Consider the following 8,050-nt stretch of genomic DNA (forward strand, 5'->3'; position numbering starts at 1 on the left):
TGCCGAGGGCCAGAACGGGGGTAGAGGTTTCTGGCTGTGAGGGCTGCCGCTGCTGCTGCTAAGTCACTTCAGTCATGTCCAACTCTGTGCGACCCCATGAACCGCAGCCTACCAGACTCCTCCATCCATGGGATTTTCCAGGCAAGAGTACTGGAGTGGGGTGCCATTGCCTTCTCTGGACTGTGAAGGCAACTATCAGTAAACTCCCTGGGATGGTGGGAATGCTCGGTTTCTTGTGTGGGAGTGAGGGTACTCATTGAACCGGACTCACTGCATCTCACCTCACCACAGAGAAGCCTCCTGGCCAGAGGCCACATCTTCCCTAGCCTCCGCCACCGCCAGACCACCGATGCCAGCAAACACTGAACTTCACACTATGCAGCGTGCGTGACAAACAGCATTTCACTGCACTCTCTGGTAAGGATGTTCTGTGATGGTGCAGACCTTGGCCCTAACCCTAGAATATAAAGTAAGCGTCTGTCCTACACTGAGCCACTAGCCACAGGTAGCGACTGAGCACCAAAAAGGCAGTTCCTACAACTGGGGGACTGTTCTTTAATTTTAGTGAATTGAAAGGGAAATGGCTACTGTAGACAGCACAGCTCCAGCTCTCCCAGAAGTGAGGACCATAATCCTCATTTTACAAGTGAATAAACTGGGATTCTTGCGAGGTCCCTCTGTCAGTATATGGGGAAAATGTTAAGCTTCTCCCACTCAGGGTCAAAGAGGAAACGTGAAATTGATTGTCCTCTAACAGGTCAGCTCAAAGATACAAAATCATCACAAAGAAACAGCACAGTTGCCACGCCTACAGTGACGTTCCCAACGTCATTGCTACCCCATCAGAAGGGCCGATCAGCAATGGCTTTGAGAGAAGACAGGCCATTGCAGACACATGTCCCAGCCCCGGCAAAGGGTCAGCCCAGGGATATCCAGACTCTCCATGCCAACCACCTCCTGGGGTGTGGTCCTAGATGTGGGGCCACAGTCTGGGACTGCCCGTCTCCCCCACCCCCAGCCCCCGGCCATGCAGCTGAGACAGTCCGCTACTTCTCTAGGCAAATGCATTAACTAGCGTGTGTCCATCAGGCCCACGCCCTTGCTTGTGGCACCCTGGCGTGAGAACTGGAAGAGCTTCCTGGTGCTGAGGCAGGTTTCTGAGCCTGCAGGTGCAGATCTGCAGGTACCAAGCTGGCTGGTGAAAGTGATGAGGGCCTCCCGCTGGACTCTGTCCAGGGGCAGCTGGCCTTTCCCAGGGGACTCCCCAGCTCTTCTGCAAGTCTCCTCTGCGAGGGACCATACTAGCCATGGGGCTCAGCATAGGGCCAGGGACACGCTGAAAGTGCTTGATGGTGGCTCAAGGCCTCCTCCTCCAGGAAGCTGCCCTGATAACTGACGCACAGACTCCTTCCTTCAATGGACAGAGCACTTGCTGTCACAGCACGTTTGGGCTCTTGGTCACATGCTGTCCCCACTGTGCAGCACCACATTCCTCGCTAGCCTGCCTTACAGCCCTGTGCACACCGCCAGTCCTGCCTCCGCCCGCACCAGGGTGTGACGAGCACCTGCTGACCACACAGCTCTCAGGGACGACGGCATCACCTCCTCCAAGAGGTCCTGTACCACCGCCCTCTGGCACGCTGCCCTGTGTCGATGGGCTCCAGGACCCTGTCTCTAACCGATACTTTTCCTGTTTATTATTTGTTTCAACCCTGTTGACCCGTTTAAGCCCTGGTTCCCACTGGCTGGGTGATTTTGGTCAGTGGGAACAGTTGCAGCCAAAAGTTCTTGAGAACTTGCCCCTGCCAGATACCGCTATGCTTTCACACACATTGCCTCATCTAACACTCACAAAATCCCAGCAAGGTAAGTTCTGTTATTACTCCAGTTTTCACATGAGAAAACTGAGATGCAGGAAGATTCAAGAACATGGACTTCCTTGGTGGCTCAGTGGATAAGAATCCACCTGTCTATAGGGAACCTAGGCCTAGACAGCATATTAAAAAGCAGAGACATTACTTGGCCGACAGAGGTCCATCTAGTCAAAGCTATGGTTTTTCCAGTAGTCAGGTATGGGTGTGAGTGTTGGACCATAAAGAAAGCTGAGTGCCAAAGAAGTGATGCTTTTGAACTGAGGTGTTGGAGAAGACTCTTGAGAGTCCCCTGGACTACAAAGAGATCCAGCCAGTCTATCTTAACAGAAATCAGTCCTGAATATTCATTGGAAGGACTGATGTTGAAGCTGAAGCTCCAATACTTTGGCCACTTGATGTGAAGAGCTGACTCATTTGAAAAGACCCTGATGCTTGGAAAGATTGAAGGCAGGAGGAGAAGGGGATGACAGAGGATGAGATGGTGGGATGGCATCACCGACTCCATAGACATAAGTTTGAGTAAACTCTGGGAGTTGGTGATGGACAGGGAAGCCTGGCGTGCTGTAGTCCATGGGGTTGCAAAGAGTCAGATACGACTGATAAACTGAACTGAACTGGTCCAAGTGTCACACTAGTGGTTAGCCTCACTAATCAATATTGAGTGCACTTATCATAGGAAACCAGTAACATTTTCAGATTTAACTGTGGTCAGTGGAAGAATATGCTCCTGCTACTCAATTTGTTAGATAAGGCCCACACCTGTTTTGCATCTCCCTTTTTGAAATGTCAGGATTGCATTAAAGGAATTACTTCATGTGTCCCCACAGCACCACATCACATTTAGAAAGAGGGGCTAGAACATCACCATGGATTTATAAATTTTTATCCCCTTCCCTGCAGGAGGGATTGGGCTTTTTTTTTTTTTAAAGGCTTCCTAGTTGATATCAAGGTGATCAGCTGAAATGAGCAAAAAGCATGGTGGGTTGTCATGAGGATTAAATAAAACACTCAAAGGCACCAGGCCTAAGGAGCTGTTTATTAAATATTCAGACTCTGAACCTGGATTGATCAACAACGCGTTTAGTGGTTTAGTGAAAAGCTTTCTCGGCACCAACAAGGCTGGTTTACTTAACTTCTCTAAGCTTCACTCTCCTCATTTCTAAAAAAGATAAAAAACCCCTCTGGCCGTTTAAGTTTGTTGTGGGGAAAAGCAAAGTTACAGGACAGATGATAACAGGCAGCCTGGAAACACCTGATGCACATCACAGTAGAAAATACTTGGCCTCTCTTCCCTTTCACAGGCCGATGGGGACTGAAAAAAACCAGCATCTCTTAGGGTCCCGGTCAGTGTCTGTGATAATAAACTGCCACCTGCACAGACCTTGCTACATGTATTAGTAAATACACCCCTCAAAAATGGGCATTTGATGAGCACCCATCAATTAACCGTACACCTAGAAATGGTGCCCACCAAATTAACTGCCATTATTGTACAAAGAAACTTTCAGTTCCTTTAACTGATACTTCAAAATTCCTACTTACATTTTGCATTTGCCTTCCAGTAATCTGCTAGGAGGTGAACCTGTCAATAGGAAGGAGAAAAATTTTCTATCACTAACGCCCTCAAAAGAACGCTTACACTCAGTTGGAATTTTCAGAATTCAATCACCCCCAAACTACCTCCCAGTTTTGATTCTGCCTAAAGGACTCCTCATAGTTGGTCCAGCACAAACCAAGAAAAGTTTAAAAAATAGTAAGAGTCAAAACTGCTGGGGCCTGGTGATCTTGTTTGCTGGGACACAGTCGTTGGGACTTGGGAAGGGGCAAGCAGATTCCGCAAAAGAGCTACTTAAACTAATAGCTAGGAGCTCAGATGAGGTCACAGGATGTTTAAGCTTTTCAGAGCTCTATGCTCAGCCAGGCAGTTAGCCTACATACCTTTGACTCAATCAACATTAAGGCTCCGCCCCTAGATAAATGTCTCTAGGACACAATTTCTCATTTGGGGAGGCTAATAAAACGCTTCCTTGGTGCGTTGTGAGGAATTCTGACAACGTATCTGAAAGTGCTCTACCCTTTGCAAAGCACTGCTCACATACTAGTTATGTTTTCCTAAGTCCAGCCATTTTCACGTCAGAGCAAAGTGTGGCTTACAGAGATCAAACGTCTTCCTAAGGTCTCACAGAGAACCAAAGCAGAGCTCGCTCGGTTTTCTGCAACCATCCAGCCTTTCTCAACTTTCAAAGCCTGGTTCCAGAACGCGTTTTCCTCAGCCCAGCGCAGCGGATAAGACACAGAAACGGCCCGGGGTTCGCACCCCAGCACTGCCTCTCACGGCCTCCTAGGACACACGTCTGCTCCGTGCGCCTCAGGGGAAGGAAGGGGTGGCGACCCCGCCTGGCCAGTCTGGGTACCTAACAATGGCAGTTAGCTTCTTGTCAGCCCAGTTGGCACTCCCTCTCCTGCTCTCTCCCCGCTCGGGGGGCTGCAGTCAAGGCCGGGGCACTTTGAAGGCTCGCTGCGTGCCAGGCACTGTGCTCGTGGCTCTGGCCGACCGCGACCCCCTCCTCAGCCCAAGACAATTGGTGGTGGTGTGCGTGTGGGGGTCATGCCGTCCCATCCTCCCGCTCACGGGCAGGCGGGCATCCCAGCTCTGGCAGCCCCCCGTTCAGTACTTCTCCTATTTCGCTGCCCCGCGACGACCCCAGCGCCCCTACCCTAAACGGCGGCCACTGACCCGCCCTGACTGGCCCCCGGCTGTTCAGCAGTCCGGGCAAGCCCGCGCAGCAGCTGCCCAGTCCGGCCGGGCTCGCACCAGCAGGAGCTGCAGCCTTCCCGCGGAGCGGGCGGGGGCGGGGCGGGGCGCGGGGCGGGGCGGGGCGCGGGGCGGGGCGGGGCGGGGCAGCCGGCGGTTGGTGCTGGGAACCCGCGCGCGCTGGCGGGCCACGTGACCCACTGGTCGGTATTGCGAGCATCTCCGCCCCAGGCTGGCATTCCGGCCGCGTAACACCAGCGGGGCGCGCCGAGATCTGGGCCTAGCAGTTATCATCCCATTTTGCAGATGAGGCTAACTGAGGCCAGCCCAGAGTCACAGGGCGGTGGGAGGCGGGTGGAGGCCTGCCGGGTGTCAAAGCGGTTAGCACCGTGCCGGCCCCTGGTTGGGGCGGGAAAGCGTCGGTCTCCTTTCCTTTGGATTATGTTGGAACGGAAGCCCTAAGAGGGCAGGAACTGTGCCGTTCGGTGTTGTGCCCCGAGCACAGTGAGCACGCAGTAAATCATTTGACTCAATGACTTACTCCGGCCCTGCCTACCTCTCTAACTTCAACTTTGAGTCACCCAGCCTTCTCCTCAAAAACTTGTAAAAGAATCTGAGAAAGTCCAGACAGGAGGGGTATGATATGGAAAAGAGCACCCAGCCTGCACTTGTGCAGAGGAGTTAATCCATTTAGAGAAGAGGTGAAGAGAGACCAGCTAGAAGGCTTCAGTGAAACCCAGAGCAGGATGATGGTGGTCGTGGTTTAGGGGTGGCAGTGGAGATAGAAGGGGAAATGTTTGAGATAGGTTTTGAGATAGGTTTTGGAGAATTAAGGGGATTTGCTGATGGATTGAAAGTAAGGAATGGAGCGAGAGGAAATGAAGAGGCAGTTCTTGAGTGGCTGATGGTGCTGGATATTGAAATGGGGAAAACTAGGAGAGAAATAGGTTTAGGTTAAGGGAATAAAGTGTTCTGTTTTTCTATTTATGGTGTAAGTTATCTCTACAGATATGAGTCTGGTACTCAGCGGACAAACACATGGACTGAAGATGGGAATCCGGGCCATATAAATGGTATTTACAGCATTAAGAATGAAAGATATCACTTATGGTGAGAAGAGAAAAGAAGCAAGCAGGACAGAGCCCTGAAGATCACCTGGATTTAGAGTTCTGGTATAAGAGGGAGGCCCTGCAAAGGAGAGGGGACTGGCCAGAGAAGCAGGAGGAAAACCATGAGGGACCCAGAAAAAACAGTGTTTCAGGAAGCATGGAGTCATCAGTTTTGGCAAATGCCACTGAGAGAAGAGCGATGTGGCTGTACATCAGAGAAATTGTACTTGAATTTGACAGAGTGCTTTTGGTGGAGTGTAGGGATAGATGGAGAATTGAGGAGAAGTAGAAGTGGAGGTAGGTAGTGTGCACAGACAATTCAAGACATCAAGGGGTGGAAGAGAAGAGAGAAATGGTCAGGGACAGAGGAGGTGATTTCAAGGGATTTATTTGTCTAGAACGGGTGACACATGAGTACATGTGTGCTGTTATTTGGGAATGATCCAACAGAGAGCAAGAGATTTAATGATCCCAGAGAGAGGAGGGCAGTGACTCACAGAGGAAAGACCTCAGAAAGAGGGGAGTATATAAGATTGTATATAAAGGCATAGCTCAGACCAGCCAAAAAGCATACCTTTGTGACAGCTCAGACCAAAGACCCAGGAGCTCCACTGCAGAAGAAACAGCCACACTATTTCAGGGTAGCCACTGTTGCTTAGCAACCTGTGTTTAATAAGATGTTTCAACTGAATTCCTCATTAACTGCCATTTCAACTTAGGCTAACAGTTCACATCACTGGGACCTGCTTCAGCTTCCTTCCCTCCCCCAAAGCCGGGTACTTTTGTGGAAATGCCATGAAACTGGAAAGCTCGGGTTTCTGCTTTCTTCTACTGTTGATGATATATCCATTGAGATGTGAAAAAATAATACATCACAGAGAAGATGGATTTAGCCATCTTAAAGGGAAGTTGTTGAAAACTGCAGTGTTGAGGAACTTCCCTGTTGGCTCAGTGATTAAGAATCCTCCTTCCAACGTGAGGGATGCAGGTTCAATCCCTGGTTGGGGAACTAAGATCCCACATGCCACAGAGCAATTAAGCCAGCATGCCCCAACTACCAAACCTGTGCACTCTGGAGCCCATGTACCACAATTAGTCCATATGCCACAACGAAAGATCCCACATGCTGCAACTAAAACCCAATGCAGCCAAATTTTTTTTTTTAATTGCAGGGTTATATTTCTAACTCAAGACTCTCTGGTGAACACCACTACCTTCTTGCCCTCTTGGAGGCATATCAGGCTAAGCAGAATTTCTAATTCCTTCTATTCAACCACCCAAACTCACTTATTCCTTGTACAGTTTTACCCACTACAGAACATGGTCAACCCATTTGACACATTTACCCAAAGTCATTGGATTCCTCCCTCTTCCAAACCTACTCCATATAGTTAGTTACTGCCTCCAACATACTTCTCAAATTCTTCTACTTTTCTGCACACCCTCTAAATCTGCCTGGTCCAAGTCACCACCATCCCTCCCCTGGATTAGTACAGGAGCCTTCTAACTGGTCCCCCTGCTGCTCTCGATCTACCTCCAACACACTCTCCATGCAGCATCCAGAGAATGAGCTCTTAAAAAAAAAAATTAAACAATCTACTCATTGCCTTAAAAATCTTTAAAGGTTTCTGGTTACATTTTTCTGCCAACTGGAGCCCTTTACCACCTCCTCTAAATTCTGTGTCTGGGAACTTCCCTGGTTGTCTGTGGCTAAGACTCCACAATCTCAATGCAGGGGGCCCAGGTTTGATCCCTGGTTAGGGAACTAGATCCCACATGCCACAGTTAAGAACTCGAATGCCTCAACTAAAGCTCCTTCAGGCCACAACTAAAGATCCCCCATACTGCACCTAAGACCTGGTGCAGTCAAATAAAAAAACACAGAATTTTTTTAAAATATAGGATACCTTTTGGTGGCAGAAGAACCAACAGTACTCATGGACAGCGCGGGTAGGTGGTTAGAGGTAGAAAGTTTTGAAGAAAACAAATTAAGAAAGACTTTCACATGTATCTAGTGAACCTCAAATTTAGAAATATATTTAACATATGTCAAGGCCTACTTATTACATTTAGATTCTCAAGAGTATAGTATAGCATAGGCAAAGAATTTGGATTGAATCTTGAAATTCCAATCAAATGTGATTTAAAAACTGTCTAAACTCAAAGGGCCACTGTTTCCTCATTTGTAAAACAGTAACTGATTGTCCCTGATTTAAGATGTTTGTAAAGCTCCATGATAGAATTTCCCTGATGGCTTAGTGGTAAAGAATCCACCTGCCAATGCAGGAAACAGGGCTCTGATCGCTGGTCCG

The 8,050-nt window shown here is 49.1% G+C and overlaps 1 long non-coding RNA gene across 6 annotated transcripts in view; it reads right to left on the reverse strand.

The window, feature by feature from the left end:
* The window catches only part of LOC110126977 (uncharacterized), a 29,158-nt gene extending 22,753 nt beyond the window's left edge, over positions 1-6,405 (reverse strand). For 2 of the 6 annotated variants that reach the window (XR_002310603.2, XR_011482927.1), the window contains exons 1-2: positions 6,313-6,405; positions 3,417-3,456 (exon numbers count right to left, since the gene is read on the reverse strand). This is a non-coding gene — a long non-coding RNA (uncharacterized lncRNA). Of the gene's footprint in view, positions 1-3,416; positions 3,457-4,591; positions 4,698-6,312 lie in introns of those variants that run through there. The other 4 variants (XR_011482931.1, XR_011482928.1, XR_011482930.1 and 1 more) reach the window with 2 other exon arrangements.
* Positions 6,406-8,050: the final 1,645 nt, after the last annotated feature.

The sequence above is a fragment of the Odocoileus virginianus genome, chromosome 23, assembly GCF_023699985.2.
Source record: "Odocoileus virginianus isolate 20LAN1187 ecotype Illinois chromosome 23, Ovbor_1.2, whole genome shotgun sequence".
NCBI lineage: Eukaryota > Metazoa > Chordata > Mammalia > Artiodactyla > Cervidae > Odocoileus > Odocoileus virginianus.